We start from the raw sequence: 12,974 nt of genomic DNA on the forward strand, positions 1-12,974 counted from the left end.
TAAAGTGAGATCACATTTGATCAGGTCAAGGTCATCACTTGAGACAGGTGTCCTGTTCATTTTGTTAACAGGACACCTGGATTTTTTCCTTTATGTTCTTTAAAAACACTCATTACAATGTGACATGTTGTACATGTTGTTACTTTGATCATTTTTATGATATTAATGACATTCAGTTTATATATGTGTATGTATGTACCCATGCTAATATTGATTCATAGTGAAAGTTTACTAATAGGAAGATGTTTTGTTTGTTGTTAATGATAAATCTTACACCTGTTTTTTTAATTTGTACTAAAAATGCCACGTCCAAAATTATTCATACCCTCTAAAAAAGTTTATCAAAGCCAACACAATCAATTAAACAGTTCTTATGATTGCTAACAAGCTTTTTGCAGGTCTCCACTGGGATTTTGGACCACTCCTCTTTTGCAATGATCTCCAGGTGTTTGAGGTTGGAAGGCCTCCTTGCCATCACTCGGGTCTTTAGTTTCTCTGCACACGTACACCACCTAGAGGCAAAGCATGGAATAGCTGCAACACTTCAGTGAAGCACGTTTAAATTGGAGGACAGGCAGTCCCAGTCGGCTCTACTGGTCAGGTGTATGGCTATGACATCATTTTGTATCAGGACACCTGAGGGCTCATCCTGGTCTGAGGTCATTATCATTGTTACAACAGGAACCATTTCCACAGCCAACAGGCAAGAGTAATTTTATTGAGTCAAGACAGGACGTCTGCCCAGCCTTGATGTTGTGTCAGCCCTCGTGTCTGTGTCCTCTCACAGTCCAAACACATACAGGTTTATTAGAGACTCTAAATTGCTTAAAGGTCTGGATACATTTGTCTCTCAGTATGTGTCAGCCCTGTGGCTGTGACAGATCAGTTATCCATCCAGGTGAACCTACTTCACTGTGATCTAGCTGTTACAGTGATTATGATGTCAGTTGTGCACAACCTGTCGGTTATTTTGTTCACTTTGAGACTTGAGACTAAACATGAAGCCTATTTCCTGCTATTTGCTTGAGAGAAACCCAACAACGCAACATTAGTAGAAACATAGAAAGAGGAAGGAGGTGGGATTTACTTGGTGTGAGTGGTGAACGGTAAAGTGTTGATCTCAGATGACCAAGCTTAAAAATGGAGGAATCATCTTTACTGTGGCTGCTGGGTAAGTAAGAATCTACTTTATCTGTGACTGTTTGTCTACATATTCTCTCAAACATTAGATCTTTCAATTTCTGGTGTTTTATATACATATCAGCTACAACAAGAGAGCAGGACATTTATTTATCATTATTTGGTAATATGTCTGCAAAAAAAATTAAACACAAATTAAAGCAAGTGTTTATTTTCAATTGTTTATAATTTGTACAAGTTTTGCTTTAAAATTGAAGTAGAGGAAAACATGTAGAAGAAAATTACATAAAAGGTTTTAAACTAAAAAAGGTATTTACTAGGGCTGCACAGTTAACCGTTCACTAAGCCACACCCCCTTAGTTACTGTTACATTACATTAGGATCGATCCACAGCCATCCAAATATTTTTCAGGATTTTTTTTAGGTTTTGGAAAGGGAATAAATTCTCCTTTCGACCTCTCTGGGTAGCGACTGTAAGTATTACAAGTGCCCCAGGAACAGCATTTCACCAAATCTTGGAAAAATACAGTAAGACGCCCCGGCCTACAAATCTTGTTCTTCAGAAGAAAATAAATGAAAACCAATGTTATGACATTATGATTCATACATTTTTTTATCGTGGAACAATGATTCCATCTGAAGCTGCCATCAGTCCTGCTCTAAGTTACCACACACACATTCCTCTAGAAGAACTGGGATTGTGTTTTTGTGTTTGGTTTGATAACGGTGTTATTTAAACTTCATTTTACCTGCTTAAGTTCAGGAGTTATTTTAAACAATAAAGCAGAGTGCCTACAGTAATAAGGTCAAGAGTTTCAATACAGGAACCATCATAAAAAAAAAAGAGTGTGATGGTGTAGTTTGAGAAAAAATACCCAGGGCACTGTTTCTCATTGTGGTTGATACAACGAAAACGCTACAATAACACTGAGCTTTGGCTCTGCTGCCTGGAAATTATGCCAGTCCTCACAATATTGTACAATTAGCTTTAGCTACACAAGGTAAACCTATGGCTGCAGATGTATGTCTGAACAGGTCCGCACAGAGGACGTTGCTGGACATTCAGTTTCTGCACACATTTGAACGCATGTTAATGTATGACACACTTATCTATACATACGAGAATTACACACGGCTGGTAAAACCCAGTGTTGTTCATACATCTTGCAAACTTCAAAATCAATTTACAAGCATTAAGCACTCAGACAAGTTTGCAAAAACTAACGTTAGAGAGCAAGAAATTATTTAATATTTTTTAGGGGTGCCGAGATGGGCCCTTGGTTAGAACGAGGCCCTTCAAAAGGTTTGTAAGAGCCAAGGGTATAAATAGAAATCTTTTGTTCTCAGATGACCATGCATATAGGCATGCACACACACACACACACACACACACACACACACACACACACCATACCAGGACACAGCCACACACATATACAATGAAGCTTGTCTGGAGAAACAATGGAAACGGAGGGAAATAAAAGAAACCAAAGGTATCAATGGCAAATATGACTTGGAATTTAATTGACCAAAGAAGGTATAAAAGTGTGTCAATTACTCAGCCTGGAGACAGCACATAAGGGGCTTAAAGCTTTGGCTTAGCCTACAGGGTCTGTGCACGTCTCCCTGATCACTATAGTGTAACAAAGTATAATTGTTTACTGTCTAAGAAAGAACATTTTATTTCTACGTCGTATTAGTGCTGTAAAATATAGTGTAACCACAAAAATTTATTAAAAATGCTGTGTTGATTCATTTGTTCACTTTTCTGCATATGAACAGCTCTTCTGATTTTACCTACTGCTGCTGTGTTTGGGGAAATGAATCTAAAAAACATTTCATGTCTCCTTAAATATATATAATTTCTTAATTCCACATGTAATCAACATGTGGCTGTTTGTCTGTTCACTACAAGCAGGTTGTTCTGTGTTGTAGAAAGTCCAGATGTCTTGTTTCATGTAAAACCTGAAACCAACCTGAGTGTGATTTCTCTTTAGTTCTGACCTCACTGCTGAGCTGCACAACAAACCAAGGTGAGCAAACTTCTTCTGTCACAGCTGAAAAGTTATTCACTCCCTGATAGAACAGTTAGTGTTTAGGACAGTGTTTGGGGAGGGAAACAGTCACTTTACAAATACAATAAAACACTGAATGCAGTTTTGATGTCACAGTGTTGCAGACTGGAGCCAAAGTTAAAACTGCTGGTTAAAATATGTCATTCAGGAACTGCACAGCAGGATGCAGCGGCTACCAGAGAAGTGGAAACACCTAAATATATACATGTTATCAGTGCTTCCTCTCTTGAATGTCTGATGGGTTATACAATGCCTATAAAAAATATTCACCCCCCTTGGATTTTTCACCCTTTTGTTTCTTTTATACATGAAATCAGTCAATATAATTTGGCTTTTTGACAAGAATTTGCAAAACAACCTCTTTAATATCAAAGTAAAAACGGATTTTTACAAACTGTCAATTAACTAAAAATATATCAGGTAAAGCAGATGATCGCATAAATATTCACCCCCTTTAAAGTGACTGAACTAATTCAACAGAAGTCCAGCTAGTTGATACCAGCAGTGTCACAATTAGTGAACTGGAGATCACCTGAGTTCAGCTGACGTGTGTCAAGTGACTGTAGTATAAAAACACCTGTGTGTGGGAGGTCCAGTCTCTGGTTCATCAGTATTCCTAATACAATTGCAACATGAAGAAAAAAAGTAGCACTCCAAGCAACTCAGAGGAAAGATCACTGAAAAGTGAAAAGACAGGAGACGGCTACAAAAAGATTTCCTACTCAGTGGACATCCCATGGAGTTCAGTTAAATCCATAATTCAGAAATGGATGGCGGATGGCACTTGTTTAAATCTGCCTAGAGCTGTCCGTCCTTACAAACTGAGTGACCGAAGCTGTATGGGAGAGAGTCAAAAAGAAAGCCGCTGGTGAAAAAAGCTCATATGAAATCTCGCATGGAATTCGCCCAAAGGCATGTGCTAGACTCCAAGGTCACCTGGAAGAACGTTCTTTGGTCTGATGAGACAAAACTTGAGCTTTTTGGCCATCAGACTAGACGCTATGTTTGGAGAACACCAAACTCTTGTCAAAAAGCCAAATTGACCTGATTTCATGTATAAAAGAAACAAAGGGGTGAAACATCCAAGGAGAGTGAATAATTTTTATAGGCATTGTAGTTGCCATAACAGGAGACTTAGACGTAGCAAAAGTATTGATTGGTACAAAAGATCAATAAACAAGTCACAGAAAACAATAAAATGCTCTGTGTTTAGAGGTTTTTTTTCTCTGAAAATCAGGACCTGAAAAACGTTGGTAAACTTGGAGAAAATACATGCTAATTATTTCTCTGACCACATCTTTCTGTCTTTTCCTCCAGCCTCTCTGACTGTGAGTCCCAGCAGCTCTCAGCTGTTTAAAGATCAGTTTGTCTCTCTGAGCTGTGAGGAGGACGACAGCTCTGCTGGATGGACGCTGAGGAGGAACACAAGCAGAGGAACCAGGACTCAGTGTGACGACTGGGGAGGAGAACCAGCTGGTTCTTCCTGTTACATCAGCTACATCGCTGCATCAGACAGCGGAGTTTACTGGTGTGAGTCCAGAGAGGGAGCAACCAGTAACACCATCAACATCACTGTCACTGGTAAGATCAGACTGTGGAGTTAGTGTTGATGAAGCTGTGTGTAAATGATGAAATGCTGTAGTTTGTCTCTGTGTTGAGGTGGACCAGTGATCCTGCAGAGTCCTGTCCTCCCTGTGATGGAGGGACATGATGTCACTCTGCACTGTAAAACAAAGACCCCTCCCTCCAACCTCCCAGCTGGTTTCTATAAAGATGGCTCCCTCATCAGGACTGAGCCTACAGGTCACATGACCATCCACCATGTTAACAAGTCTGATGAAGGCCTCTACAAGTGTAACATCAGAGGTCGTGGAGAGTCTCCATCCAGCTGGATCTCTGTCACAGGTGAGCAGCTCAAAGATAATTCTCAAACTGTCCTTGTTTTGTTTTCTACATTGAGTTCAGCAGGTTTCAGGAGAGCAGAGATGATTCATTTCACTTTGAAAAGAAACAAGAATGAAATCTGTCAGCGTTCAACCCACCGTTCACCTGTGGTGGAAGAAGTACTTAATTTTTATACTTAAGTTAAAGTACAGATAACACAAAAAAAGTCAAAGTAAATGTACCACACATTAAAATCTATTGATCTTACAAAACACAATCTATCTTTTTAAATTCACTCAAGGCAGGTTTGAATATAGCATTATAAGTTATAGTGACAAACTTCAGCACAGCTCTTGTAAATTATAGAATTTTTCAATACATTAATGATATCAGCTGCATCAGGCCCATTCAAACTGGCTCCTCCAGGTTTCCTTCCTTCAATAATTATATTTTCAAATATAATTTTGTTTAATAAAATAACTTGGCTGAATACAGTGAGGGAAAAAATTATTTGATCCCCTGCAGATTTTGTACGTTTGCCCACTGACAAAGAAATGATCAATCTATAATTTTATTGGTAGGTTTATTTCAACAATAAGAGACAGAAAAACTATAAACGCATGCCAAAAGTGTTATAAATAGATTTGCATTTCAATGAGTGAAATAAGTATTTGACCTCTCAATCAGAAAGATTTCTGCCTCCCAGGTGTCTTTTATACAGGTAACGAGCTGAGATTAGGAGCACACCCTTAAATGGAGTGCTCTTAATCACGTTTGTTACCTCTATAAAAGACATCTGTCCACAGAAGCAATCAATCTATCAGATTCCAAACTCTCCACCACGGCCAAGACCAAAGAGCTGTCTAAGGATGTCAGGGACAAGATTGTAGACCTACACAAGGCTGGAATGGGCTACAAGACCATCGCCAAGCAGCTTGGTGAGAAGGTGACAACAAAGGAACACTAACGAACCAGCGGTATCGATGACCCGGGATAACGACCCCACTGAGGTTAAATAGCTGAGTTTCCCTGCCAGTCAGTCAGAACTGAAGAAGTCCTTTGGATAAGGGACGAAACGTCTTCCAGTATCTTCAACCAAGTCCAGTTGCCCTTCATTTTAACCTTCGTTGGATAACTATGACCTGGATGACTGAGAATCTTCATAGACAAGGTGACAACAGTTGGTGACATTATCAGCAAATGGAAGAAACACAAAAGAACTGTCAAGTCTACCTTAGTCTGGGACTCCATGCAAGATCTCACCTCGTGGAGGTGCAGTGGTCATATATAAGCCCAGAACTACACAGGAGGAACCTATCAATGATTTCAAGGCAGCTGGGACCATAGTCACAAAGAAATGAATTGGTGGAAGGAGCTAGTGCTAAGCTCAGAGCTAATCCATGCAGAACGCCTTTACCATCAATCCTGCTCGCTAACGTCCGCTCATTGGAGAACAAATTGGACTATATCAGACTGGATTTAACAACAAAACGGGAGGTGAGCGAGTGTTGTGCTCTGATTTTCACTGAGACCTGGTTAAATGACACAGTCTCAGAGAATGCCTTTAGCATGGTGGGGCTAACTACTTTCCGTGTGGATAGAAGTGGAGCCCTCAATGGCAAACCTAAAGGCGGTGGGGTGTGCATCTATATAAACAACAGATGGTGCACGAACACAGATGGGGTTCATTCTCATTGCTCCGCGGACACTGAGCTTCTAATAGTTAAATGTCGCTCCTTCTATCTTCCAAGGGAGTTCTCTGCCATAATCATCACTGCTGTCTATATACCTCCCGATGCAGATACTAAAGCAGCCCTAAAAACGCGGTCTCATTCCATAAACGAACTGCAAACTATACACCCTGAGGGAGTACTTATAGTTGCTGGGGACTTCAATCAGGCAAACATGGAAAAAGGTCCTCACTTTTACCAACATGTGGATTTTTGCAACAAGGGGGACCAACAAACTGGATCATGTCACATTGAGTGGTCGACTAGAAAGGCGCTATACAAATACAGAGCATTTACGTTTACCTTGGCTCAACTGACCACATCTCTGTCATGCTAATTCCAGCATACAGACTCCTGCTCGTCAGAACAAAGCTCTCCTTAAAGCAGTCTGGCCGGAGGGAGCCATGTCAGCTCTGCAGGACTGCTTTGAATGCACTGACTGGTCTGTCTTCAGGGATGCTGCCACCAAAGGCCATACCACAGACATCGAGGAGTATGCTGATGTCGTATCAGGATACATACTCAAGTGCATGGATGATGTCTGTGTCACAAAAAACATCACAGTCCGGGCAAACCAGAAACCTTGGATGACGACAAAGGTCCGAGCCCTGCTCACAGCCCGCAACTCTTCCTTCAAATCTGGGGTTGCCACTGCTCTCAGGTCTGCGAGAGCCAATCTGAACAAAGCAATCAGATTGGCAAAGAGGGCACATGGACAAAAAAATCCCGGGTCATTTTAACGACCACAGAGACACCAGGAAACTGTGGCAGGGAATCCGGGCTGTCACGGACTATAGGACTGCTCCCCTGTCCTGTGATGACAGCATGGATTTCCTCAACAACCTCAACAATTACTTTGGTAGTTTTGAATCACAGAATACCACACAAGCGAGGAAAACCACCCCACAGGAAGGGCACATAATTTCGTACTACAGTGTACTGTGGAATGACAATAAAGAAATCTTGAATTTTGCCAAAAAGTACTAAGTCATGTTTTGCAGAGGGGGTCAAATACTTATTTCACTCATTGAAATGCAAATCAATTTATAACACTTTTCGCATGCGTTGTTCAGAATTTATTTGGTTATTCTGTCTCTCACTGTTGCAATAAACCTACCAATAAAATTATAGACTGATCATTTCTTTTTCAGTGGGCAAACGTACAAAATCTGCAGGGGATCAAATATTTTTTCCCCTCACTGTTTGTGCTACTAAGTATTTACTGAGAGATGTGCATCCATGTTGCCCAGTCTGTGCTGCTAACATTTTAATATTCAATGTGAATCCACGGCTTCCCATCATGCATTAGTCCATAACTAAACTAAACTGTCTTGTTTTAAAATGATGTTTGAGGAGTGCCCTCACATCCCGTCTGGACTGGTCCCACAGATGTTTTTTGCTGGAATGGGTAGGTTTAATTACATGCGCGCGCATTTGAATGCATTTTCAACTTGGCTATATTGTCTGAGCTGCAGTTTATAAATACTGTGGCCCGTCAGCGTTTATCAAAGGTAATAGTTATGTTTCACTCAACATTGTTCAGTCACAGTCTGACAAGCAACCAAGACACAGACAAGAGCTGCGCTGCTGAGCTGGTTAGCAGGACAGACAGACAGACTCACAGTAGCTTCACATTATCATGACTGTTAAGCTATCTGCTGACCTCAGAATTTGAGAGAGGAGAACACATGTGTACCTTGACATTCACTCTTGAGTTTATTTCTTTACTCATTCCCAGAAGGACAGTCCCTCTTCATCCCCTCATCATAGTTGTAAACACTCGCTTTCACCTTTGACATGAGAGCGAGGCGGGGCCGTTCAGCTCTGCGCGAGAGAGACCTGATTTCTGTCGCTGCGTATGTCAGTGACGCATCAGCTGGGTGAAATTGATTCGCCCCTGTCAGCTTTATAAGTTTTACATTTGTGTGTCAGTGCTGCACCACTCAGGTGGTTACTGGTTTACCAGTTTACTGGTTAAGTGACTCAGTCAAGCGAGTGATTACAAAAGTACATGGGAGAAGTAGAGTTGCCTTTCTGGCAGGTAACATTAGTCCATCACGTTCATCCATCCTTTAACCCTTGCGGTGCTCTTCTTCTTCTTCTCCTCATTTTATTGGCGAGTGCAGCTAATGTAATGTACTGCCACCTGCATTAGGGGAGGGGAAAGTAGCAAATGTTGTTCTTTTTGAAAGTTTGAAAATGCTGGAGACAGACAAAAGTTTTGACAGGTATGCTTTCAGTTAGCATGTTGTTGAATGTATCATCAATTGATCTTATTTTCTGTGCCTTTTAATTAGAATTTCTTGTTCATTTTAGGGAAACCCACCACTACAAGTCCTCCTTCAACCACCCCTCCTCCTGGTTCCTACTCCTCTGTCTCACCTACCACTGCTTCTGGTTCCTCTCATCTACTAGTGCTGGGGTCTGTTCTATCTTTCTGTGTTCTAGTTACACTGGTTCTACTGGTTCTTCTGGTTCTACTGGTGAGACGATGCCTCCATAGGAAACCTAAAGGTTAGTGACAGACTCAAGACAACAAAAGACAAAAGTAAAATTGTTTCACATTTTATTTACAGCCATGTGCTGCGGTTCACATGTAAAGTCACAATTTTCTGTTGATACTTTGAGCCAAAGCATGAAAAATGAAATGCAAGACATGAATAAAAAAAGTTGTGCTCTCTTTGAATGATTCGCTATGAAACAGGAACTTGTTGTAACTTCCCTGTACACTGTAACACTTCTGGAGAGACACATAATTGAGTCAGACATTCATGCTTCCTTGATTTAAATTTCTGGTCCTTTTGGTTCATTCAGCTGCTGAAGAAGAAGTTGGGGATGATGACATCACAGATGACATCACATACAGCGATGTCAAAATATCCCGTCACCTACAGCAGCCAATCAGACGCAGCAAAGGTGATGATGTTTTATTGATTCTGTTTTTCAGGGACTGTGTGTTCTTGATCTTATGTCTTTGTGAGGACCAAGTTGAGTTTTAGACCTTGAGAGGACATTAAATAAGGATATGATGATATAAATACTCATCAAAATGAATCTTATCAGTGTTTTTAAGTCCATAAAGTTTCAGACCGTAGACCGGTCTGTTTTGGCTGATGATATGTTGCATGTGAGTTTTGTGTCCTGTGGTGAATCTGCTGACAGACGCTAACGCTAACAGACGTTAACAGCTCTGTGGTCGTCCAGTTTCCTGTTTTTTGATAAAAACACTTCAGCCTGACGTGTCTCGGCACATGTTTCACTGAAGGACTGATAATGACAATAAAGAAATTATATAAATGAATTTTAAATGCTCTTATAAACATATCTGTTTTACTCAAACACTGTTATTGATCTGTTTATTTAATATAAATAGTAAACATTTTTTCTTTTCCATGTTGTGTCACATTTTGTTCGTGTTTATATTTATGACGCCAATAATTTACACGGATCTTAATATTTAAATCAAAATTTTGACCCACATCTGGGTTTTTAAAAAAAGTTAATTTTGTAGTTTGTGTGACATCCTGACTTCAAGTTTAAGTTTGTTTATTGTCATTTATCCACATACTGAGTAGACAAATGAACAAAATGCCTTTTCTCACAGTCCAAGGTGCTAAAAACTAATTCACAAATAGTCACCGTGTTCATCCTGTGCTGAACATTTAAACTCTTATCTTGATAAAAGCCAGCAGCTCTGTGGTCGTTAAGTTTTCCGATGCAGATAAATCCGCTTCACTTGTGTTTGGTCTATTTTCAGCTTCCACTGCAGCAGCAGTGTGAACAAGAAAAAAACTGTCAAAATGTAAAAAAGGCACTTCAGTTTAATTAATCTGTCTTCAGTTATATCCTCATATTTGCTGCCTTATAGATACATTATCTATTATGTCATATTCTAATACTGTACAAAAAATACTTTAATATTTTTTATTATAATATGATGACTGTATAAGGACTACTGCAGTAGTAACAGTATTTATATAAATATATAAATAGTACCTTTTACCTTGACCTTCTACTAACAGTACTAGTATCAGCTGTAGTACTTGCAGTAATGTAATGTGTATTTATTTTGTTTTCCAGAGAGTGATCCAGCTGCAGTCTACTCAGCAGTGAGAGGAACAGAAGACATCAGTTATGGACAAATAGTCATCAAAGACATCAAATCAAACACGACGAGAGGTACAGCTGTTCTTCTTTGTTTTCATTATGAACCAACTCCAGAAATATCTGTTAGAGAAGAAAACAAGAGAGCTTTTGTAGCATGTTTCTTATAAAAGTGAGATGTTGTCAGTGAACACAGGGTGATTCCTACTGTTCAAAACTCTGTTGTGGTACACGACCAAGCCAGAGAGAGATTACTACAGGGAATCAAACATTTGATCTCTTCAGTTGTATTCAGGGACTTGAAACATTTGCGTTTCTCTGTTAATTCTGCTCCCTTGTTGTACTGTAATGTGTTTTACACTATTATTTATTTACTATTGTAATAATTTTCTAAATAAAATTAATTAATCTAAATAAAAAGTACACGTAGTGAAGAATTACACACACGTAGTGAAGAATTACACACTTTTCAACGTTGTACTAGTATTTGTTGACATGCACCTTTCATGTAGTGTTAAATTTTATTTTTATAAAATTATATATATATATATAATATTTTTAATTTTATATATGATCACATTTATGTGACACCAATTTAATTAATTAGTTTCTAAGTTAGTCCACATTGTGACTCACATTTGGATTTCACTTTTATAAATGCAATCATTTTGTTGTGTGAAGTTCTGACGTGTTGACATAAAAGTTTGTGACATTCTTGTAAACTGTTCACACTGTGAAATCTGAGGATATTTCAATCAAGTATAGATTTTGGAAAATGAAAAAATATACAATATGATAAAATCTTGTCTGGTCCTATTTGTTTAAAATATTAAGGCTATGTGTTGTGTTGGGGTCATAATTAGTTTTTGGTCAGTGAAGCTAGCTTCACAAAGTCAGGACATTTTTAAAGGCGAGGAAATTATGAATTATGAGGATTATTGTGACTATTTCTAAATGTTTGGTACTAGATAATGAATTGTGTCATTTAATTTTATTTCAATTACATTACACTAACTTGGACCTTTAAGAACAGAAATGGTCACATTGCATTTATATTTGATTTGTTTTGATACATTATCCTTCAACTTAATCAAATTTTATCTTTTTTACTTCACAAAGTTTCGGACTTTAGTCTTTTTTTTTGCTGATGATGATGTGTTGTATGTGAGTCTGTTTTGTGTCCTGTGGTGAATCTGTTGACAGAAGATCCGAACTCTGTGGTCGTCCAGTTTCCTGTCTCTCATAAAAATTCCGCTGAACGTGGCCCTGCACATGTTTCACTGCTGATTATTAAATAAATTATAAATGTGCAGAATTACATATCTCTGTACATTCTTCTGTTTTACTGTTACTGTGTTTCACCCAACATTATTATTGATTTGTTTGTTTTAATGTAAATAATTATTACATTAAAGGTTTAAGTGATTTTAAATAAAAGAAGACGGACTGAGCAGACCAAAGATAGTTTTTCCACTCTGCACATCAAACCACAGCAGCAACTTCCTCCTGTTGATTTCTGTGAACTGGGGTCTGACGCTGGTGTGGTTTCTCACTATAGTGTCTTTTTTAGCTGATGGTGTCTGTTTTGTTCTTTGGGCTGAACTGGTTTTAATAGAAGCGAGCAGCTTTGTGGTCGTCCAACTTCTTTTCCAGTTAAATACTTTTCAGTTATATTTGGTCTTTTAGCTTTCACAGCACTGCTGCCATTTAGATTATTATTATTAGTCTACTGAAAATATACTAAAATTATTTCTACAGCAGTAGTATTATTACATGTACTAGTACTAGCGCAAACAGAAGTTAATATACTAACAGTACTGGTCACAGCTGTAGTATCTTAAATAATGTCCATGTGTATGTGTTTTGTTTTCCAGAGCGTGATCCAGCTGCAGTCTACTCAGCAGTGAGAGGAACAGGAGACGTCAGTTATGGACAAATAGCCGTCAGACCACACAGGACAAAAGGTACAGCTGCTCTTTAGTTATTAACTGACAGAGCTAGGCTAGCTGTTTCCCCCTGCTTCCAGTCTTTATGCTAAGCT

The 12,974-nt window shown here is 38.9% G+C and overlaps 1 long non-coding RNA gene across 1 annotated transcript; it reads left to right on the forward strand.

Moving 5' to 3' along the window:
- The first annotated feature begins 2,166 nt into the window (after nucleotides 1–2,166).
- Nucleotides 2,167–4,922, forward strand: LOC119911710. The gene is made up of 3 exons (XR_005445993.1): nucleotides 2,167–3,173; nucleotides 4,533–4,796; nucleotides 4,875–4,922. It is a non-coding gene; the product is annotated as an uncharacterized LOC119911710 (long non-coding RNA).
- The last annotated feature ends 8,052 nt before the right edge of the window (nucleotides 4,923–12,974 follow it).

Source organism: Micropterus salmoides, unplaced genomic scaffold (genome assembly GCF_014851395.1).
Source record: "Micropterus salmoides isolate LMB-PRFRI ecotype aquatic unplaced genomic scaffold, ASM1485139v1 Ms_hic_scaffold_2, whole genome shotgun sequence".
In the NCBI taxonomy this organism is placed as follows: domain Eukaryota; kingdom Metazoa; phylum Chordata; class Actinopteri; order Centrarchiformes; family Centrarchidae; genus Micropterus; species Micropterus salmoides.